The sequence below is a fragment of the Choristoneura fumiferana genome, chromosome 3, assembly GCF_025370935.1.
Source record: "Choristoneura fumiferana chromosome 3, NRCan_CFum_1, whole genome shotgun sequence".
Lineage (NCBI taxonomy): Eukaryota > Metazoa > Arthropoda > Insecta > Lepidoptera > Tortricidae > Choristoneura > Choristoneura fumiferana.
The window spans coordinates 9,431,272-9,456,842 of NC_133474.1; the positions used below are offsets into that span (position 1 = coordinate 9,431,272).

General features: G+C 36.1%; 1 protein-coding gene across 2 annotated transcripts in view; it reads right to left on the reverse strand.

The window, feature by feature from the left end:
* mbl (splicing regulator muscleblind) overlaps positions 1 to 25,571 on the reverse strand; it is a 358,429-nt gene that overhangs the window by 278,348 nt on the left and 54,510 nt on the right. Inside the window, exon 1 of one of the 2 annotated variants that reach the window (XM_074085465.1) lies at positions 22,170 to 22,358. The exons of the other annotated variant lie outside the window; for it this stretch is intronic. The gene's annotated coding sequence lies outside the window, so the exon portion shown is untranslated. Of the gene's footprint in view, positions 1 to 22,169; positions 22,359 to 25,571 lie in introns of those variants that run through there. 2 annotated transcript variants of the gene reach the window in all.

Here is a 25,571-nt window from a genome sequence, read left to right on the forward strand (position 1 = left end):
CAAAATGGTATAATAAAAAAAAAATATGGTACCTCCCATAGACGTAAAGTGGGGGTGTTTTTTTTTACATCCAACCCTATAGTGTGGGGTATCGTTGGATAGGTCTTTTAACTGCTACAACGATTTTTTGATTCAGTGATCTGTTTGCGAAATATTAACTTTAAAGTGCAAATTTTCATGAAAAATTAGAAAAAATTTAGGATGGTAGTAAGTATATCAAACTTTCAAGGGAAACTATAACGGCTAAGTTTGCTTGAGAATTATTAGTAGTTTAAGAGTAAATAGCATCCTAAGGTATAAAATATACCTAAACTTGGAAGATTCCGTATAAAATACGAAATCCTTAGAAAAATATTACTTAATTTTTTCGTAATGGCTACGGAACCCTATTTCGGGCGTGTCCGACATGCTCATGGCCGGTTTTTTTACATTTAAAGTACTCAATCAATCGTGATGAACTTAAGTTTGCCCTGTAATACAAGCCATGATAAAATAATTTTGAAATTAATTATTACAATACAATACAATACAAAGACTCTTTATTGTACACCAGACATAGTAAGCGATACAGAAAACAAATTATTAAAATTACAAGGTGAGCAATAGGCGGCCTTATCGTTTAAGAGCGATCTCTTCCAGGCAACCTTTTTATATTATTCGTCGACCACCGGTTTATAAATAAACATTGCCTTTTACCTACTTCATTTGACAAATATTTGTTTTATTCATCAAATTTGTTCTTCTTTTTTTCCACGATATGAAACTAAACCGTCAGAATCGTGAACATTTTTAAACGTTGATTTACAATTTCGCAATTTCGTCAAAATCAAAGTCAAATTGTTTTTATTTTAGACTGTGTGAAACCATTTGATTCCTGACCCACCGTAGAACGTTCTCAATGTTATAATTAATTCCCTTGTCTAGCAATGCGATGTCACTATGACTTTTACTACGAAAAGGTTCTACAGTGGGTCAAGATGCAGTTGGTTTGAGTGTTCATAAATAGAACTGTTGTTACGATGTTTACAAACGTTCCGACACTATTACTTAGTTTTGGCAAGGTTTTGGCATATATTATAAAAAAAAAAATAGATTTTAGATTGGCATCACTAACGTTCGTTAAAGGTTTATTATTCGAGCGTTTAAGAATAAAATAATAATAATAAATTAATTAAAAATCGTGAAATAAAAATTTACTTGGGCACATTTTTGTTGACATGGTAGAAGATTCTGCTACAGTTTCTAGTTTATCTAGTAGAAGTACACAGAACGTCTAAAAATAATCTAAATATCATCCAATTCTACAGCCCACTCATTAAAGAAAATGACAACGCAAATTGAGGCGGTTGGAACGCTGGAATAATGAAAGAAAAGAAAGAAAGAAAGAAACATTTATTACCGATAATGACCAGAAAACATCCAATTATTTATTAATAAGTAGTTAATATGAATTGTCAAAAATGATGAGTCATACACATAAATTATATATAACATTTTACCCCGTTTTTATGTAAAAGACTAACATAAAATGCTCACAAATTTCGCATTTTTATGTTGTCGGGTTATATGCATAGTGGGATTCTTCTTCTGACTACGCAATGTGTCCCTACAATGTAAATATAATTATTATACCGAACTATCTCCAAAAGGAACCAAGGTTGACCAAATTGTGTGACTGTTTACTCCCTCAAACGTTGCTAATATGAAGTAAACTTATGATGAAAACAACGAAAGATTAAAGGGGCCGTGTTAAGGCTTAGCCCGGTTTCCTGCTTGCAATAATAATTAATCTCCTTGTTAATTAGTGTAGCCTCTAGCTTTTCATGCGCAGGCCGTCGCCATCGCACCATCTTCTCCATTATTGTTTCAGTTTGTAGAAGATTTAGTGGGGTTGACTATGAGATCATTCGTCAAGAGGAAAGCTAATTTATACTTAAAAAATATGAAAAAATAACTACGAAAGTCCAATTTTAAATGACCGGGCAATCAGTCATCACGCATAAAAATACCCGACCAAGAAAAGTTGTCATGGCGCCACGTTGCTACTATCTTAACAAGGTGTTTTTAGGAATATTTTAACAGATGATATTGTCTAAATATTCCTGTAAATATGTTGTTCTGGATTTTTTAATTGTATTTGAAAACTGTTTCCATACATCGTCAAATTCTTCGGCGCGACTACATTTGGAAGGAAAAATTCCCATAAAAAATCATTACAGAATGTTCATTAAAAATCCAATAGCCTGCTGAAGTATTCCGGAATAATTTGAAAATAAACTGTAAACTGTATATGTTATAAATAATATATTTTTTTGGGCTCTTTTTCTGTTGAGACTTTCTTGGGTATTGTACCGGTTGCTAAAAAGCGTCGATATGTTCTTAATAGATTGACACTACAAACCATCCCACCAGCAACTAGCTACGACATGGCTCTACTTATTACAAAATTAAACACTAATCATGTATAAGTTCCATCAAAACGTTTTACGAGTAATTTCTCGATACAACTGCTACGGCGTAACATGTGAGTAGGTCTACGACAAAATTGCTACGCGCGTCGGGATCGCTACGCTACGTACTCGTAGCAGTCATTTCTGCGTTCCTTAGCAATGCGTAGGGATGTGCGCTTAATTGGAATTGAGGCCATACTTGAGACTGTTAACATTCACTCGAAAGAATGACGGGGAAGATAAAAAAAACAAGTGCGAGTTCAGCTCGCGTGGAGTGGGTTCTATAATTTCCTACATATTACAAAAATTACCTATTTTACTTTAACACATTCAGTGCCAAGAACCCGCTAGGGGAGTTCTCTGCTCGTAGGCAGTTTTCGCTACAAAGCGGAAAAACGCCGCTACGCGCTACGAGCGTATTTACTTACGTCACTAACTTACATATATTATTATCATATATCATATATGCGTGCTTCATCCAAATCTATTAGTTGCGCCATCTATGCGCAAGCCTGTACGACATAACTTCTTACTTTCATACTGCTCCCTAGAATCGAGAGATGGCGCTATTTTCAATAGACGAACAATATCGATCTTTTTTTTATTTACCTCGTTCTTTACCCTAGGTACTAATAATAAAAAAAAATTTGTATGTTTGTCCGTCTTTCACGTCGAAATGGAGCGACGAATCGACGTGATTTTTGGCATAGAAATAGTTTATGAACCAGAGAGTGACATAGGCTACTTTTTATCCCGGAAAATGCACAGTACCTGAGAGAACAGCGCGCGGTAACCGAATTCCATGCGGACGAACCTGCGGGCAAAAGCTAGTAGTATATATTAGTAGTATATATTCATATAGAATTACTTGAACAAAACCGCTGTCGTATCTAAAATGGGGTCATGAAATCGTTAGCATTTTGCAACTGCCGCAGTTAATAGTGCCAGGTTAAATTCACAATTGTGCTAAATCAGGAAGTTTAATTCAATGTTGTGAATAACTTTAAACTATACTTCGGAATGTACTGAATGGATATCTGTGAGATTCCGCCCCGACATTAGGCTCGCGTTATACAGCTCTAAAGGTCCGCCAACAAAGTTTCCAATCCACATTATGTTTATAATAGAAGCAATAACTAGTAAGCTATACTAATCTTGGTAATATTATAAATGCGAAAGTAACTCTGTCTATCTGCCTGTCTGTTAGCTCTTTACGTTTAAACTACAGAACCGATTTACATGCAATTTGTTTTGGAGATAGTTTGAGACCATAAGTACGATTGTTTTTATCCAGAAAAATGGGATAGTCCTCGCGAGATAGCGATAAACAAATTCTTAGCAGTCGTTCTGGAAAAAAGTAAAACAATAATAAAGTGTAGTAAGTCATGTTTTTATAAATATTAGGTTTTCTATGTTATGAAAGTTCAAGCAATTTCATAAATGCAATTAAGTCCACGTCTGACCAATTAATTAATTTAAGAGGAAATAGTGCGCTCTTTAAATAATAATTTTATTTGCTATAGTTTTACAACGTATAATTCAACAAAATCAAGTAAAGTTTGATTCTGCTTTATAAGGGAAACGAGCGTTCATTACAGACTTAGGTACTTGAGCACAACTGTCTTTATCTGTCTGTATGAAATTGTTGATCCTGGTTAAGGATTAGTGTATACGTATATTTTTTTTTTCAGGTAAAGCAGGGAATATTTAGAAAATGTAAGTAGTAACATTAAGTAGATTTGTTTTACAATATTCGTAATATTCGATGATTTCAGTACTCCTTATTGAAATTAGACAAAGCAATTATGCGAACGACATTATGACATACAACATGACACGACTTGCACTGACTTTCCGGATATACCTATGTTCGTAAAGCTGCACGTCCATGTGTCGCACCCTACCTGTATTAGAACTATGTAGTTCCGGCTGCAACCGCGACTTGTTCCGTTACAATTAAACCCTGACAAAATACCGCTGCCCTGGAAACTGCAGCTTAGAATGCACAAAATGGCAAAATGAATAAAACACATTTATCTATACACATATTGTCACAAACGTTCTGCATTCAAAAACCGAAAATTATGACCAGCATGAAGATAAACTGTCTGTTGCGTTGAACCAATTTCTGGTTTGTGACATAAAATTCTATTATTGTAAAATCGATTTTATAATGACATTAATATTCGATTCTACCTCAATTCTTATATCAGTCGAGATGACAATTTATTCGCAATCGGAAAGTCGGAGGGTCAATTGCAAACAATTTAAAAAAACTCGCACTTGATATCAAACGATATGAGAGTAAAGTAGGGGCTGCGTCTAGTTTGTCCATTTTTGATGCTCAGTTTATCTTGTTGCAAAGAATAGTTTTTTGTTTAGAATATTTGTGAAGATATACCAGTGTATATAATGTAATTGTGCATAACTCTTGTGCTGTCGGTTCGTTTCATAAGCCCACACACGAGTGAACACAGAGATTCACCTTTTTTATTATTGCAGGTAGTAGAACCTTGTGCAAGGTCCGCCCGGATCGCTAATACCATCTTGCTCGTTAATCCTGCCGTAAAGCAGCAGTGCTTGCACTGTGTGTTTCGGCGTGGAGAGTAAGACAGCCGGTGAAATTACTGGCACATGAGGTATCCCATCTTAGGCCTCTAGGTTGGCAACACATCTGCAATACCCCTGGTGTTTGTTTGTTTATACTCTTTATTGTACAAATAGGAAAAAAAGTAAAGTGTTAAGTAGAAGGTGTTACAGATGTTTATGGGCGGTGGTGATCTCTTACCATCAGGAGACCCACTTGTTCGTTTTCCAACCAGTCGAATAAAAATATATATATGTATTATTTATTATTAATCCTACAGCTAAATTTCTGAATAAAATTACAGAGTCCTGACTTACTTAATTAACATTACTCAAAACGAATAAAATTAAGTCGGTACAAATACCTATTTAAAAACGTCCCTTCTGAGATCACAATGCGCCTTTACATTCTTTTCACCTTGATCCGACTGCCCTTTGTCGGAATAAAAATTGAAAGGTTTGTTTGGATTTGAACTTTTTGAAATGGTTCGGAATAAACCTCCCTGGACGAAGCTTATTTGCTGCAATTCAAACCAATATGTTAAAAGAGTTTATATATGCTTTCGAGTTTTTGTTCGACTAATTCTTGACGCTAATAATCAAACACGTGTATCTTTTAGTTTATAAAGATGGGAATGACGGCGATTTTGTTGGGTTTCAGACATAAATATTATGATAGCCTTCAATAGTAGAGCTGATTCTAGCCATTGCAAGTTCTAACTATTATAACTGTGTAATAGGGCTAAGATATTGAAATAGTACGCCGTACTTCTGAACTCATAGAGTCGCTATTTGTTATATATTTTTGAAGTGTGGTTCAATGTATAATTATTATGAATTTTTGTGAAACGTAAAAGTATTTTTTTACTTAAAAAATAATTTATGAAGTAAGTAGTAATTATTCAAAATAAAGTGGCAATCTATAATAAATGAATATGTATAATTATAATAAGTAAGTGTGACACGGAGAGAGATCTCATCATCACTGATGATGATATAGCAGTCCATTGCTGGACATAGACCTCCCCTAATGGTACAATAGTGTGCCCTGTCCTTGGCTCGAAGCACCCAGGTTCTACCAGCAGCCTTTTGCAGATCCTCACTCCACCTGACCGGATGAGCGTCCTATACTACGTTTGCCGAGAAGCCGGTCATCACGCGGTCATCGTAAATAGGTCTAAAATTATCAAAAATGGTGTGTGATATACATCTTTGAATGACCCCTAATGGCTCTATGGATTTTAGAACCAGGACGTGCCACCAAATGGCCAAGCTTTAACACAAATCCAAACAAGCCTTTAATAAATAACTCAGTTTAATAGTTTGGTTCAAATTCGGGTAGCGTCCTGAGAGCTAATTTTCGCAGAGCGCTAATTGGTTATATTTATCAACTACACCGTGAGTGAAGTCCTTTCAGCCACGAAAGCTCACATAGGTGATAGGTGATTACTAATTTTCATACGTATTTTGACGTTTCGTATGAATTTTATGATGGGCATAAGCCCTTATATTCAAACTATTTCAAAACTACGAGTAAAAATTGGTTTAAAATGTTGAAACCTTGACTTCCATATGTTTATACAGCCATACGAAGATTGCAAATTAAATAAAATCTTGTAAAAACGAAGAGGTTATGTTTCCAACTGAATTTTTCATCTTATTTCTCTGTCAATTTGGGATCATTTCTTGATTAAATTGCTATGGCAGCACATTAAATAAATTTTCTTTTTTCGTTTTCATTAGAGGTAGTTATTGCAAGGTTTCTATGGAGTTTGGAGTCGGTTCAATTAGCTGTGCATGTTTTTTAGGGTTCCGTACCTCAAAAGGAAAAAACGGAACCCTATTATAGGATCAAAGTGAGTTGTCCGTCCGTCCGTCTGTCTGTCCCTTTTTCTCAGGAACGCGTGGAGGTATTGGAGCTGTGAAAAAATCAAACTTCTAACCCAACGCGATCAAAAGATACAGCCGTTTATGCCGCAAATTTCCGCAAATTTTCGAAACTCGCAAGGGAATCATAGCCTACGGGGTACTTCCCGTGAACTCAGAATCTTGAAATTTGGTACGAAGCAACGTCTTATAGCACAGATAGAGGAAAAATTACAAAAACCGTAAATTTTTAGTTACATTTATACGGAACCCTCGGTGCGCGAGTCCGACTCGCATTTGGCCGGTTTTTATTATGTAGGCACAGTTTACCACCGTGTAATGAATTAAAAATATACATAGGTATAGGTAGAGTCATTCACGATGACGCGTGCCGTGGCTCTTAATACAATGTCGTTAATGTCTAATTTTGACAAAATCACGCATCTTCGTGGATGGCACTAGGTATACCTATTGTATTTTATTGTGTAATTTCATTTGCATTACAGAAGACTTGAAAAAGCAGGTGTGTCTCAATGCATTAATTAGTTTTAGCTACGAATTGTTTTTTTTTTGTAGATTCAATTACGCTTCATAAAATTTACTGAAGACAACCATTTTTTGAAATAGATTTTTTAACGGAAAAAGAGTTAAAATTAATGTAAACAGATGTTTACTTGATCGAATTACTCATTTTCGACAAAAACGATTTTTTTTTAAATTCTATGTCCTTCTCCGGGACTCAAACTATCTGTACGCCGAATTTCATCTAAATCGGTTCAGTGGTTTAGGCGTGATGAAGTAACAAACAAACAAACAGACTTATAAACTTTCGCATTTATAATACTAGCCGTTACACGCGACTCCGTCCGCGTAGAGTTCGGTTATTGCTATTCCGGGGGAACTATGTTATTTTCCGGGATAAAAACTATTCTATGTCCTTTCCCGAGGCTCAAGCTATCTGTATACCGAATTTCATCTAAATCCGATCAGCGGTTAAGACTTGATGAAGTAACAAACTAACAAACAGACTTACAAACTTTCGCATTTATAATATTAGCGGGATTAGTAGGATGATTTTGTTAACACAATCGAAATAAGATCAGCTTTAATATTAAGAGCACATTTGTAAATCCGACCTATGTATTCCAGCTTAGCTACCTACCTACGAGTATATGGTTAATCAAGTAACCCACTTAAAGACCTATAGGTACAGAATTTGTCTATTCATTATACCAATAGCTGCGACCAGATTTAATTATATATAATAGGCATCAGTGCATGTCTTGCCGGCTTATTGAAGTAATTCGAATATTCAAACGGCTAATCTCCACGTGCCTTCGAGTGAACTGATGCATACATAAGATATATATTATGCCTACGTGTATTATCAACGCATTTACTTAATCAAGATTATGATTAAATCAAAGCTGTAGAACACAAATTAGACGTGCTATATCAGCTTAAGGCGGTACTGGGCTTGTAGTGTTTTTAAAGGCCGCCAGCCAGCATGTCTAGCAAACAAATTCTACTCATATTATAAATGTGAAAGTTTGTGTGTGTGTGAGTGGGTGAGTGAGTGAGTATGTTTATTACTTCTTCACGCTCAAACGGCTGGACGGATTTAAATGAAATTTGGCAAAAAGTTAGTTTATAACCTGGATTAAAACATAGAATACTTTATCCCGATATTCCCACGGGATAGGGATAAAATCTGTAAATAACAACCGCTGGGCATGAAATTTGGTATGTATGTCGCTGGACATCTGGAATAAAACATAGCTTACTTTTTATTCCGATATTCCTACGGGATAGGGATAAAATCTCGAAACAACAACCGCTCGGCTTAGAATCATGAAATTACACCATAATTGTTTTTAATGTAACGTCAATGAAAACAACATTCAGCTGCTGGACCTAATGATTTAGGTGTCCGAAACCGCGGGTAAACACTAGTTCTGGATAATTATGCTGACAGCCTTGTTGAAGCCTAGTGATATCTACGGCCTGTAATGCAGATGATCGTGGATTCGAGCCCACGCTTCATTTCCAAGTTTTGGAATTAACGCGTGAAATAACATTTGAAGTTACTTAACAGAGTTCTAGACTACTACAGACTTGTGATTAATTTTTAGTTTTCATTTATTTAAGTTTAAGACAGTCGGGTTTTTTTTATGTGTGCTGATTTGTAGGTGGTTTAAATGTACGAAAAAGAAAACATAGTAACTTGGCTACTGTATAACTAGGGATAAAAACGCCGGAGTTTGCCAAAATATATTACAAGCCAAATTCACAAGCAGTGCGTCGTTTAAATCTAACTTTTTCTTCACTTTCTAATCAACATTCAAGAAACGGCAGCCGCGAGTGCTGTCTCCATAAATTACGTATCAAGTGTGTGTACAGGCTTTATGAAAAATGTTTTCGCTCCGCATCGCAATAGGGTTGCCTCGGAATTGTCAATTTTTAGAATTCGAGCGCGACTCTAGTTCAGCTAACTTTAAGTCAGTTTAAAACTACAAACATTAATTTAAATACAGAATTAATGATAAAATTTGAAAAAGTATCATTTTAGATTAATGATTTTTTGTAGTTCTGCTAAATAATGTCACTTATCTATACGCAAACAAAATACAATGTTTGGGTTCTGATTCTCAATTTTGAGTTTTTCATAATTGTTGGGAAACATTATTAATATGTGTATAGGTATTTTTATAATCTCAATATATAGGTAAAAAGTCATCATAAAACATAAGGCTAGCTAGAATACAACACAAATATTCTCCATGGAACACCAAAAAAATACAAAAAGCAAAGTAGGCCACCTTTGTGGTCTTATCTGTAGAAGTCATCGGTGTGGCTGCCAAATCAGGTCAGCTTGACAGTAACTGATTTCCAAATAGGCAACGGACTTAAAAGCCTCTTTCAGACAGGTCTCTTCCAGGCACACACATTTAAATTACAAATTCATATTTCAAAAAATCAGCGAAAACTCAGATTAAAAAATTGAGTACGTCTTTGACTACATTCGAAATCGTTATCGTTTTTTTATTGATTTATACGGCAACCCTATGTTTCGGGCAGCCGCGGCATTTCATGGTTGCACGCCTTTATACAAACAAAATATATTGCCCTTCTGATATGTAAGCTCGTTAACTTTGCTATTAGTTTCTCTCAAAGCCCCAAGACGTAAGGCCGAGAGCATGTTAACTTACTCGTAGCTTGCATGCGGCATGTTGAAGTCATTGATTCTATGTAGTTATCCTTTTTCTACAAGCTTTTAGTTCTAGACAAGTTTATTTATCATATGTGCCTGTGGCTGCTGTATGAATGTTTTGATCAAATTTAAACATTCATTAATAATTTATTTGTTATGAGCCCATACAATATCAAAACGGAATATACCTAAAGTAAAATTAAAATCAAAAAAGATTTAATTTTACTTTAGGTATATTCCGTTGCCGTTGCTTGGCTTTTCACATGATACACATAATTTGCACAAAACAACGGAAATACTCATACTGTATGTTTAATCTCGTCTTTTTTTAAAGACAGACATACAGTATAAGTATTTCCATTGTTTTGTGCAGATTATAAATGTATCATTTGAAAAGGCAAGAAAGGGTAGAAATTATATAATAGTCAAGCAAATACTTAAATGGGTCACTTGAAGGAAAACATCACTGCCATACATGGATATCTGTAGCAGAAAACTAATCGCGTGTGTTTTACTCTTTGAGAAAAGAGACTGTTCGTCATTTGAAAATAACTAATTATGGAACAACATAATATTTCTGTAAATTTTGTTTTTTATGTTATTTTTATTTATTTAATTACTTTGTTTTGCTAGCTTCCATACATAAGATAGTTGTAATTATTTTGCTTTGAAAACAAAGAAAAAAGGTATTTTTTTATTTTTAAAGAATAGTACATTTTAATATAAATCTACATGTAAATACTTGTTCTCAACATCTTTTACTATGACTTTTGTGAAATCATTAAAGACAAAAAACCCCCGACATTGTCACTTCAAAGTTCAATATCTCATAAACGGCTAAACCTATTTTGATAAAATAGCCATTGCTACAAAAACCTGCTTTCAAATAAAAAAACGTATTCAAATCGGTTCACCCGTTTAAGAGCTATGGTGCCATAGACAGACACACATAGCGGTCAAACTTATAACACCCCTCCTTTGGCGTCGGGGGCTAAAAAAATGTTTCTAAACTATTAAATGGCTGGGGCAGGCATGTGCACTGGTCTTAGGTCCGATAATCCGATGAATCTGAATTTATGTATGACGTGTGCCTCGAATGCACATACTTGTGACTAGCCTTTTGTTTTGAAAACATGACATTTTGCAAAGTTTCTTGCGGTATATTATTCTTAGCGATAGAGGTCTTTCCTAAATCGCTGGTAGTATAAAAAAGTGACATGTAAATGAGCCCTTTGCAGCCTACTTACAGAATAAACGATTTGATTTTTTTGACAACGAACATTATCTAAGTACTTAAACTTCACATTCACAACGCAACCAGAGCACCTTATCAAAATTAGGAGAGGTAAAACTACTCATTGACACTTACTCCTAATCCTTTGTTCTGATGTGCTCGTAAATTTGGTAGGTACTCCAATAAAGCTCTCAACGTCCGACAGAGAGCTGTATGCCATACGATTCCAATCCGCTTGCGAGACAAAGGACTTGGCTCGGGCTAGATCATCAACTTGGACGCAACGGGCTCTCTGAATACGTAAATACGGGGAACTTGCAATTTTGTTGAAGATTCGTCCTTTTTATGGTGACAAGACAATGTTGGGATGCAAACTAGTTTTTTTAGTTTGTTTTTAATTTTATTTTCACGGTCTATTCTTCGTTTTTTTAGCATTAGAAAGAATGTAAGCGGTTTTGATGTGTATTTTTATTGAAAATAACTTTTGAAAAATAAGTAACAGCAAATAGTAACAATTAGCAAGGACATAATTATGATCATTTTCATTTTTTTGATATCATAAGTAATAGTTACTGTTTTTTTAAAAAACGTTTTTAAATAAAAAGACTCGTTAAAATTGTTTACCTTTTTTCTAATGCTAAAAAAAACGAAGTACAAGTTAGTGTGAAAAGAATACGGTATTTTCCGATAAGGGTTGCGAAATAGGCAGGAAACTCAAAGTATTGGATAAGTGAAATTATTCATGACACGTAAAAAAAATAGTTTTTTTGTGTTCAACCTACACTTACGCAATCGTTTGTTTTGATTGATTGATATCAATCAACGCAGAGTATAAACTCTTAATTTTTACAAATTCTAAACTCGGACTACAGATTCCTTTAGTAGCGTACCTACTACGAGTAAGAAGGACTTTTCAAAGTTTCTACAGGACTTACAGGGTTTCTACAGGGCTTAACTATTTTTATTCTTTCACGATGACGAACTTCAGCTGTTATTTCATACATACATTTTTAAATTCAAGTATAATTGTACAAGTTGTGAAGACAATTATTTTAAGTAGATTAGGCGCGTGTCAATCTAAATAAACGGGTACTTCAGTCATTTAGCACGGTATTAACGGGGCAGAGTCGTTAGTCGTTAGACTAATTAACGGCTGGCGTTTACGGGTGTGACAACATGTGTTTGCTCACACTGCCTCAGAAGAGCGGGTTTGATGCTGGTCTGCATGGCCATGGCGCCGAAGGTGATACTGATTACTGACATATTATGCATAGATTGATTGGCACGAATATTTTAAGTGTTCGTCACTATTATTCAGAAAAAAGCGTTCGCAAAATGCTCGTTTGGCTTAAGAAGGTTGGCAAGAAAAAATGGGCACTTAAAGTATTATTTAGTACCATGCCGGTTTCCTAGTGGAACGTATCTATATGTAGTATAGGTAGTTGAGATGATGAAGTTGTTTCAAGTAATTAGCTTATTAAAAAAAAGATAAAGTAAAGCTTTGCAGAGAATAAGCATGAGAAAGACGCTTGGAAACTTAGAGCTCCGCTTTTGCAGGCGTAGTACGAACAACAGGTAATTTTTATAGAGTAGGAGTCCACGAGCCACATCGCAAAGAATATTCAATTGGATATGGTAACTTGATACTCCATTTTAAAGCTAAGGTAATTTTATCGACTTAAAGCCAGCAGCATCTCATTCACTAAAAGTTCGTTGTCCAAATCGGCTTTCCGTATGAGCACTATTATCCCAGTTGGACGCGAACAAACGACAACGTCAGGTGATATCAGTTGCAGCTGCGACTTGCCCGCCCGAGATTCACTTACGGATTGATCGCAATGCAATTCGATACACACGCCCGCGCTGCACATCACGCACGCTCGACTTACACAAAATATGATTTCCACGTGTTAACAAACCCGCTCCACGCTCTATCGACCGGTTTTAATTAAAAACATCTGCTTAATAATTTGTAGAGCTCTAAATTACAAAGACAACTTAACTTCTCCAAGAAAAATATTAAAGCAAACGAAAAAATATGCTCACAGACGCTTTACTGCTTGATTAATAGAAAAGCTGCAAAACGTTTGTGTTGTTAAATTAAAGTGTAATCTCTTATACGTCTTTAATAACAGCACATCTAGTTTGCGTAACGGCATGAAACAATCCTTTTTTCCATATTACTCGGGAACAAACGAGGTATTAAAACACAAACACGACAGTGTTTACCGTTGCTATTAATTGCACTATTTTAATTACAGTGACTTCTCGTGCTGTGCGTTACTCTGTGATTTCATGCGGGTATGCAGGTCATAAAGACGAGTAGCGCAGTGCACTGGTAGCCACTCATCAGCCCCTCGATATTTTACCGTGCATTACGAATGGTGCGGCTGACAACTGAAGTTAATTGGATGCGCCGGCCGCGTCGGCTATGAAATATGAAACAGAGTGAGCGTTTACAGGTGAGCTCGGGCCTATTATCGGATGCGGATCTCGACGGAACATGCGGCGTCTCGTTATCGGCGCGGCTTCCGCTCGCGTATCGGCGCCGTGACAGTTGACAAGACATTAACTCAACCGATCCGGCTCAACATTAACAAAATACCCAACATACTATCACAAGAACTCCGCATTTTCATGTATTTTCCAGCCAAACCAGCTTTTATTAAGCACGTCTCGTCTGAAGCGACTATAAATTAACTCTTTTACAACATGCAATCATTATTCTGAAACTAAAATAAAACCGCTACCTCCGTTGTATTTCGTGGCAACGTATCGAAAATGCTGAACCGCACGTCAATTCCTAGAGTAATAATTCATAGAAAATATTGGGTTTTTGTTTCGAAACACTCGCGCACAATACGATTCAAACGGACTGTGTAATAACGACGCATCAAAATCTCTACGCCAGAGTTGTCGACTCGATAGAAAAAAATCACTCGACTCCACTGGAAAACGGTGCGGTAATCCACGTGTGCCGCTATGTGTGAAATTGAAATTAAAATTCTATTAAAGTGGAAAAGTTGGAATAGAACCTGAGGCTCATGTTTTTTTATGTCCAACGATGCGTACTTTTTTCTGAACCGTCAATCTATAAGCCTCGATAGATACTGTATTGACAAGTATTGATAGTTTATCTTAGGTCACAGCGTTATTTTGATCATGAATCCCGATTATTTAAGAAACCCGTATTTTGACAGTTTACAAACTATCCATCATTAGTAGAAACAATCTACTGCTTGGTGCAACAAGCACCAAGCGGAAAGTTATTTATTATTGCACCGAGTGCCGATTTGGAGCCCGAGCGTTAGCGAGGGCTTTAAAAAGCACGAGGGCAATATAAATTACTTAATGCGAGGTGCATAATCTGCTTTTCTTTCAACTATTACTGTAATAGTAGACGAAAAAAAAACTCATGCTAAACAATTAATAGGAAAAAAATGTCACTAGCACTCGATGATTCAATTTTTGTAAGTTTACATTCGCACTTAGTTTTTTTTATTTCTTACTTACTTAAGGATTTCGTATTTTGTACGGAATATTCCAAGTTTAGGTATATTTTATACCTTAGGCTGCTATTTTCTCTTAAACTACTCATAATTCTCAAGAAAACTTAACCGTTATAGTTTTCCTTGTAAGTTTGATATACTTACTACCATCCTGATTTTTTTCAAATTATTCTACCCACCAGTTTAGATTTTACAGGGCAGGGGGGACGCTCGATTTTAATGAAAATTTGCACTTTAAAGTTGAATATTTTGCAAACACATCACTGAATCGAAAATCGTTTTAGCAAACCCCTAATGGTTTTAAAATACCTATCCAACGAAACCACACACTATAAGGTTGGATGAGAAAAAAAAATCACCCCCACTTTACGTCTATGGGAGGTAACTCTAAAAAAATGTTTTTTAATTATTTTATTGTACCATTTTATCGGCATAGCTTACATATATATTCGTGCAAAATAACAGCTTTCTAGCATTCATAGTCCCTGAGCAAAGCCGCGGGCGGTCAGACAGAGAGGCAGACAGACATGGCGAAACTATAAGGGTTCCGTTTTTGCCATTTTGGCTACGGAACCCTAAAAATGCTTTAAGATTAACTAAATATTTACGATTGATAGCATCATTGAACTACATATATTTTCACAGTCCACTCGCGGCATTGTTTAACGGAATCTGGTATCGATTCTATCGAATGCAAAAACGGATGGGATCGTGAAGCTATGTAGATTTATTGGAGTTGTGATAAACCAAACCGAGGAGCACCGTCAATTCATTGTAGATTAAGACTATTTTTTTCGTTGACCCAGGAACTAAGGCACGAATTTGAATTATTACTTGAATTTCTGTTGAACGGTTTAAAATTAGTTTTCAAACTCTGTTATTCGACGATGTCACCTACGCCCGCCATATTGCCATTTTGTTTAGAAATGCGTTTCAATTGTGGCTTTTTAGTTTTCGCGTGTAATTATCTCTTTCTATCCCTAATGAAAATAATATAATATATATCGCGAAAAAAAAACAGGCCGTGTTTTTAATAAGTTAAGATACCTTCATTTCTATAATTTTTATCAACTGTCGGCGAAAAGATTTTTATCAGTTAGATTATAATAAAATATTTAATATGACATACGAGTACACAATGAACCTATGGCTTGTTTTGAACAAAACACAGATAGATTGAATGAGCGGCCCATCGGCTCAATATTTCACAGGGATTAGCTCATTTGGATGTTATGTATATCAGTTAGACATAGCGGCGGCGGCCTAGTTTAGTGGAGGGATAAACTGGGCATTTGGAACGAAGTCTTCTCTATTCATTGACGATGAATAGTATTTTTCTTTTGCGCATGGAATAATCGCTTTTTATAATAGCGAATCTAATAGATATTTTCTTTGTGAATTCTTTACGGGATGTAGTCGGAATAAAAAGTAAAAGACAGAAACTTTAATGTCTTAGACGTAACCCTCTGCGATTCGTTTTGTTCATGTTATTATGAAAGGGACGTGGGATAAAGAAGGCAATATCAGGCGACTGGAATTTCTTACTTTTAACAGACTAACAGATTAAACTAGACACTTACTTAGGGCTTATACTTTCTTAAAAGGCTGGCAACGGACCAATGACTCTCCTTGAGTAGTTGGTGTACTCATGGGCAGCGATGATCATTTCCCATCAGATCACTTGCTCGTTTTCCTCCCTCTCATTAAAAAAAACACACATGCAGTAGACCAGTGGCAGATCAGTGCCTAGACTACACGTTTCAAACTTCACGAGTGACATTTACGTGGCACATGAGAGAGACATGATAAAAATCCCTTTTTGTTAAATAAAATAATTTGCTAATAGAATTAAAAACAATTTAGCTTTAAAACAACTTCATAATTTAAAAACCAATTACAATTTTACTGTGCATTATAATTATCTTAATTCTTAATTATCTTTTTAAGATTTAGAGCCAAACCACTAGTTTCTTAGACATTTGACCTGTTGAATGTTGAATGAAACATTAATATTCTTTAGTCTGCCGACCGGAGATCGCACCCGGGACACTCGAGCTTCATAGACAGGTTTCTCTCTACTGAACCACCAAAAACAAAAGAATGACGTACTTGAGAAAAAAAACTTTCTATCGATCAGAAAAAGGTCAAAAATCACCATGCAGTTTGGTTACGGCTTTCAAATGAGTTAATTTTACCGATTCCGGATACCCTTAGTAGCAGCCCTTGTATCCGGTCGTCATCTTTGGTCGTTCTTTAACATTAATCGTAACAATATTTAGTATGATTTTTAATATTTATATAGGTGATTCACTATGGCTTAGAAATTATTTAACAACGTAATCAATTTATTCAAGGAGCAGCTACGATCCCGTAGCGTCCTGAATGTAGATGGTACACTAAACAATGAATAACAAAGAGTGTCATTAGCGTCCGTGATATGCAGGAACGTGTTCTAGAAATAGAACAATAGGGATAAATCTGCAGCACTATGCATGAATATAACCAACAATACGATGCATAACAAAAACGCTACAAAATCCTCTAAAAGTACAAACAGTTGTTTCATATTTTGTAAAATTGTGTTTATGACTTAAGTATCTACGAGTACCTATTGTTCTGATGAACAGTACAACATTAGTTGGGTAAAAAATAATACGAAGTACCTACTTATGTTATTAAAGTATTGAACTTTGATGATATTTGTGAAATTATTAATTCTCTTACAGTTTTAAACGTAAGTTCATTTATATAGAGGACTTCAAAGTTGAGTAACAAAATGGACACGATTAGGATTTGCTATTTGATTTTGTCATTGCATTCATTAAGTATCAATATTCATTAGCAACTTACCAACCTGTACAAGGTTCTTGTTGTTTCAATTTCAAGCGCTATCACCTTATGAGACCATTTTACGTCGTAGCGCACGTAGCAACTGATTGTGCTACGACTGTTCTACACAAAAGACTGGCGTAGCATCTGCTACGGACTTGTTACACAAAATTAGTTGTAGTAAGAACCTGCATACTTTTAAAGGCACAAATTTTTTATAATTCAAATTTTTAGTGTTACATTCAGGTTTGGTCGAACAACCGTTTCTTATAACTTTTCTGCAATTGAAACTGAAAATAAGTAGGAAAGTCCTTTACAATAATAATGAGTAATTGAACGTTTTTTCTTTTACTTGGATTAAAAAGGTTACGTTTATTTTTTTATTTTCTTTATCAGTAAAGTTATAATTCTACAAAACGAATCATTTACTCAAACGATACTTCGGATAAAAAAAATTCGGTCATCCGAAATAGACCCTTCAAAGAAACACAATCATGAAAGAGAACAATTAGCTCACCATTAGGTGAGTTTTATCCAATAAGCTTTAGACACGTCGGACTAAAATCGAATGACTCTTTTGCCAGTAATTCATAAACATATTTTATAATTTCCGCCTACTTAACAACTCTTTCTCTCTCTCGTTACATGCTGAAACATATTACCCACAACTCGGTAGGTAATCAAGAGAGATAGCGAGTTATTCATACCAAGTATGAAAGGAAGAGTCGTAAATCTAGAAATTAGCGAGAGTATCATTGCAGGAGTGTAAACATCAAAAGTTTGCTAGTGCCTCGACGCCGTGCAATCTCGTACCTACAACTTTTATCCTATATATTATAAGCTTGTTATCTTTCTAGTTTTATTTACAGTTTGAAACAGTAATTGAAATGGCTGTCGTTATTTTTAGGGTTCCGTACCTCAAAAGGAAAAACGGAACCCTTATAAGATCACTTTTTGTCCGTCTGTCTGTCTGTCTGACTGTCAAGACCCTTTTTCTCGGGAACGCGCGAAATACTGAGTTCTACTGTCCCTTGGAGCTGTGAAAAAATCAAATTTCTAAGCCAACGCAATCAAAAGATGCAGCCGTTTATGCTGCAAATTTCCGCAAATTTTCGAAACTCGCAAGGGAATCAAAACTTACAGAGTACTTCCCGTGTACTCAGAATCTTGAAATTCGGTATGAAGGTAGCTATTATAACACCACCACCATCTAATCCTGAAAAGTGCTTGCGAGAGTAATCTGGCACGTGATATTTTCTATTTCTGTACTGTAGATGATATCTTACCATCAGGACATATGAAGTCAAATAAAAAATCCGAAAATGACTGTCAATGATATTTACAGACAGAAATAAAAAATCATGACGAATATCTGGGGGCACAGTGCCCCCGCCAAGATGAGCCAAGCGAAGCGCAAGGGCACTACCTACCTTTTCTCGAAGCGCTTCGTCGTATTTTTTGAACCTTCTTAACTTGGGTTCGGATTATACCGGATAAACAAAATTTTTGGGATATGATGTCAGTGTTTGACTTATTAAAACTATTAAGTTTCAACTGCATAGCTCTTATACTTTAGATTTTATTGATATCTAAAATACCCCGATTTCGTCACTGACTCACTGATGATCATCAATATTCTTAAGGTTCTTCCTGAAGTCCTAGAAAGCTGAAATTTGGTATGTAAGCTAGTAATAGTACACACAACGAAACCCCCCCCCCCCAACTCCTTAAACTATGGGGTGAAAGTTTGTATGAAACTTCTTGAGAATCTACATTTCCGCACGGAAAGAGTTTAAAAGATTGAATAGATTTTTAAGTACAAGCCCATATGACGAATTGCAAAAGGTTCGTGCGGCCGACTCGCCAGTTTAGTCCACGGTTTGCACGCCTACGAGATTAATAGCGGGAAAACGCTGCTACGCGCTACGAACTACTCGCTACGAGCTACTCGCGACTTTTTGACAGTGTGGGTCTTTTGGCAACACGTTGAAATGGAAAGGATTGATTTTTTTGACAGTGCGAACATAGTAAGTTAACATTTAAGGAAATGTTTTGTTATTACGTTTAAAATGTGAAGAGATTTTGTTTATATTATGTAATTATAATGAAAGGTCGTTTTCCTTTTTTTTCACGACATGTGCCAAAGTGGTGTTAAAAAATTGAATTAACCGTTAAAATTAACCCTATTAGGTAAAATAAGAGGTTGGTGAAGATGAAATCCTCTAAATTGAATTATTCTTTAAGAAAAACGCGTTGAATAGAATACTTTTTTTCTTTGTGTTTTTGAACGGTTGAATAATAAATATTCGAAGCAAAGTCGTCGGTCAAATGTCACATGAGGAATTGAATAACCTATCCATTTAGCAATTGTTCGATTTGCCTTTTATATTCATGCGACGCGAGTAGTGAAGTCTGTTGTCATGGCAACCGTTATAGCTTCGCACCACCGAGCCACGAAAGTTCTCAAAATGAGCTCGAAGGTGGTATTTTTGTTCGAACATTATAAGGAATGTCTTTTTTTTCATGTAAATTCATATGTCACATATTTCTTTTTGTCTCGTGTTTTTCGAATCTTTTTCTTTGAGCCCGCTTTAGAAAAAATTAGTACAGTCGAACAAATTGATTCATGGACTTACCAGGGTGGAACCTTGTAATAATCAATTTCACAATGATTTTCTTGACAAAAGTATGGGCTGTCAACATGACATTAGTAGCACAAATGTTCCACCCTGGGTCATGATTCAGTTTGTTCGACTGTATCTAGCTACCTACACAATAATTTTGAAGGTTTTTACAAATTTTATGAGTGAAGTGAAGAAGAGATAGGAGAATGAGTAAAAAATGCTTTATTTACTAAATTAGGGATGCTTTTACTTTTTCTATTTTTATGTACCTAAATGTGCAAGTTGCAGAAAGTTTCCGAAAAGATGGGAATGTTCTCGGAAACTTCTGGAGATATTCACAAGAAATATAGGAAATTTAAATTTAAGAAACGAAAATTTACAATACCCATACAAAACTGTGAGAAGTTTCCGAAATTTTCCTATTTGAATTTACCTTTGGCACATCAGTAACGTAAGCATATAATCGGTAAAAAAAAATGGGGTCGAAAGAACTAGCCATTAAGACGGATGGGGTCAGCTTGTTATTTAGTTACATTAGGCATATAATTAAAAGCAGAATTGAAGGCATTGAACTAAAACATACATTTTTCCGTGGATAAGACATTTTTTTTTCATATCAGCCGATATTTATAAAATAGAAAATGACGCATTTTACATATTATGGCTGAAAAAAAAGAGAGGATATGATTTGTTGCCATCATCAATTACTAAAATAACTAATAATTAACATATATTTCAACAGTGACTTTAGGCTTTAGGCAGCCTTTGTCAAAACACAAGCACAGACAGCGGCACCATCTAGCGGTAGAATTTTTGATGACTACCTTCATTGCGCGTGCGCTGTATTTAAAGAATGGCGACGACGATTCTGTTTCTGACATAACTAAGCAGAAACTTACGTTAATTATTTGCTAGTAAATGTCTGACTAGTGTTATTAGTTAATCTTCTGTAGTGTGGTGATTTGTCCCGCGACAAGAGGCTGCGGCGCGGGCCATATTGCCGCTTCATATTACGTTATTTACAGGTCCACAGAGGACAACTTTTTAATGGCGCGATAACAGACCACCCGAGACCGGCGCGTTGCCGTTAAATCTCGAGCTCATAAATACGTTATGTAAACCCACCCTAATAATTAGTCGCGGTTACGGCGTGTAGTTAAGTTTTATGGAGCCGGCTTCGAGTGCGAGAGAGAACTCTTCAAGAAAAATGTTCTTTAATTTGTCTGGCTCCGCTCTTCTGGGACGATGGTGCGGAAACTGTTATGTTTATTCGGCAAACTTGTTTTTCTAACCTTTTATTATGCCGTTTTAATACGATTGCATTTTCGCGAACCCTCCGCGCTCCATGGCGCGGCGTTGAATATGTATAGTTCCGATTACTTCGGGAGCTTCGTGCTCGATACCCTCGGCTTAATCTTCGAATATTGACAAGTTCAAGTTCAAGATTGATAGATGTTGATAAATTTGTGACCTAATTTACAGAACTTTCTTCTTTGACTTCGGAATTTAACACTGTAGGTACTTATTCAAGAAAAAGTAATTTAACTCAGACAAAAGATTTTGCGCATTCGCTTGGAATAATATAAAAACGGCTACGGCAACAGTTCGCCCAGTGAACAAAACAACAACAAAGACGAAAAGAATCTTACCCTCGTTTTCATTCAAACGTACCTTTTTACATCAAAGCGATCATAAATAAAGTAAATTCAATTAAAAAAAGGAAGGTTGCGCTAGTACGGACGCATTGCAATCTAGTGCAAATTGAGCATACGAGATGAATCATTGATAAGGATCCCGCGTGGCGGCGGCGGGGGTGTGAGGGGGGGGGGGACGCGTGGCCGGCGAACAGCCGACAATTACCTTATGGTCGTCGAGGTGGCGCTTGCACTGCCAAACTTGCCTTCTTCGCTGTAAGTTCCGAACAACAGTCGATCACAAACTCCGGCGTTAGGTTGAAGCGTCTGGCGGAAGCGTTCTTAAGCGCGTGCTGTATTACAACGAGTACAGCGATGAAGCGAGGTACGGAGTCATGCGGTCAGCCAAAAGGACACAAACCTACTGGCAAGCTGGGTGTTGCGGCGCTGCGGGGTGAGGGAGGAGGGACGCGCCATTGGCTCGCCGGGGCCCGCCCTCAACGACGCCGCTGCCGCCGCCGCGCCGTCGCCGCCGACAACCACTTCGGTCCAACTCTTCAACTACGTACAACTATATTAACTTTACACTTTGTGTTCCCTCTTTTGAAATAAGTTCTCGTTAGCTAACTATCCTGTCTGACACATATATTTGCTTAAGATTTTTGTTGATTCACGCATCACAAATAGCGACAACGTTTCGATTTCACGAAACCGCTAATCTAACTAATATAATCACGCGGTGTTAACGCGTCGTAGTCGACTCCTAGTGACTAACAGTTATGCATACCTAGCGATAAAAGTAGATTATTTTTTGGAAAATAACCAAGCTGACCACAAAAGTTTCCTTTTAAAACCATATAAATAGTAAATACCAAGGATATGGAAAAATAGAACGGCCCTGCTCGACTAGAACTACGCAAACTCGAAACTTTCCATTCAAACTTTTAAGCAATACCTAACCTAGTGCATCCACGAACTGAACTTATCCTCTGGAAAAGACTAAAAGGGGAAAATCACCGCAAGTTTCTGGAATAAGTTTCCATCAATGTCACTATAAATACAATAAAATAATTTGCATAAAAATGCAAGTTTAAAGCGGTGGAAGTTGTATATAGAGAGAAAGTTGTTCAAGAACAAAGACTTTTATTTTCAGCGAGTATTTACAGGTAGGTATCTACTACATCGACAGTAATAAAAGTAACTATGTAAAAAGGATCAAGCACTATTTGAAGTTTTAGTATTATTAGACGAAGTGAACATTTGTATGTACCTATATCTGTATGTATGTTTGCTACACTTTCGCGCTAAAAGGCCTGGACGAGTTTGAATGAATTTTGGCACATATTATATAGTCTAAGTACATATACTTATACTTATTACCCCGGTGAATTAGGCACACAAAGCGTGTTCGGGATAGTGCATATCCGCACAGAATAGGTAATTGATATCCGTTAATACCACGCTTATCGTATCTTCACTACTGCTACTACTGCTACTGCACGCATGCATTCTCAAAACTAAACTAACTTAATTCGACATAATATTATTACTTTCATTTCTTTTTACCAAAACACTCAGGTACTTATAGTATAAAACAATAAAAACCGGCCAAGAGCATGTCGGACACGCCCGAAATAGGGTTCCGTAGCCATTACGAAGAAATTAAGTAATAATTTTCTAAGGATTTCGTATTTTGTACGGAATATTCCAAGTTTAGGTATATTTTATACCTTAGGCTGCTATTTAATCTTAAACTACTAATAATTCTCAAGCAAACTTAGCCGTTATAGTTTTCCGTGAAAGTTTGATATATTTACTACCAGTCTGATTTTTTCATTTTTTTCTACCCACCGGTTTAGATTTTAGAGGGGGGGGGGGACGCTCGATTTTAATGAAAATTTGCACTTTAAAGTTGAATATTTTGCAAACAAATCACTGAATCGAAAAATTATTTAAGCAACCCCCTAATGATTTTAAAAGACCTATCCAACGACACCTCACACTACAAGGTTTGATGAGAGAAAAAAAATCACCCACCCAATAATTTTTTTGAATTTTTTGTACCATTTTGTCGGCATAGTTTACATACATATTCGTGCAACATTACACCTTTCTAGCATTGATAGTCCCTGAGCAAAGCCGCGGACGGACAGACAGACAGACATGGCGAAACCATAAGGGTTCCGTTTTTGCCATTTTGGCTCCGGAACCCTAAAAATGAGATCATGTCGGATTAAGTCAGTGTAATTCTGAAGGTGCGTGTAGTTTAACAGGGGATAGTTTTAACTCCAATTTTTTTTTAACGAATTTGGAGTAATAATTAAATATTTATTGACTAAATTTGTCAGATACCTATGCGGAATTATCCAATACTTGTTACGCGAATTCGCACTATCTTAACGAAAGTTCACGCAGGGTAGCGATTAACGTATTCTTCACAGACAATGTCGAGGGTAACAGCTACTATTTCAATAAAGACAATCCAGTTTAGTCAATTCATTTAAAATTAAATGAACGACACCCTTGAAATAAAATTTTCCTTTTGTATTTTGCACCAACATACCGCTAGAGCTGATTGGTTTTCAGTTGTTTAAAAATTAAAATCATCTTGCCAACTTAAAATTCCGCCAGCACAAAGCCCCACAATGCACAAAGACCTATTAATAGAGGTTTGAGAACGGACAGTGAGGAGGAACGACTGCATGAACTGAACCCTATACAAACCGATACGACTATAAGACAACTGAAACTTATGCCGGAACTTCGAAGAGATAATTTGTTTGCTTTCATGTAAACGTGGTTTAGGGCAGTACTTAATCTCAATTCGCAACGTGTGGTTTTATGGTGTGTAACAAACACCCTGTAGGTACCTAATATAATTGACTATGGTAGGTATACATATACATTACATAGAAATAAGATGTCTTTTAAAAATGCTTTTTTATAGCTTCTAGGGTTATTTTTAAGTACCGCATGGAATTATAGTTCCAGTGTTTTATTAGGTATACAGTTTATCTCAATATCGACTTAAGGGTACCTTATAATTATCTTGGAGTGGGCACTAGACCATTCTAGGGTAGAAACGGTCCTTGGCCGTTACAAGACGAGAATCCTTAGAGGTTACAATAGACTACTGAATTACATGAAAATTCTTACGACGCGATGACTTGCAAAGGACGCGTGGCTCGTCCAAATGAGGCTTTTGCAATCTGTTGCAATCGTATTGGTTTTAACAAGGCTCAGTGCAGTTGTGCACCTCGATCACGTCCGGAACGGAGTAAGCGCAACTCGCGCAGCCGAATTATCGTGTGTTAACTTAAATAATCGACTGTTTCAGGATGCCGGTCTGTTTTGGTAAAGTTTGCTGGCCCCTTTGGACTGGAATTTACTGAATTTTACTTGTACTGCAAGTCATCATTAGAATTCAGGCATTTTATTGAAAATAAGTATTAACCATCTGCAGAAATATTCCGAAAAACTTTTAAAATATAGACAGAAATTAAAGGCATCCATTTTAAATTTTTATAAAGTTCCATTTTTAAGTTATTTTTTTAAAGAATTTCTGCGGTCATGTCGTTTTTAAATACAAGCTTTTCTTTAGCTTGCCCTGTTTATTCATTTATTTATT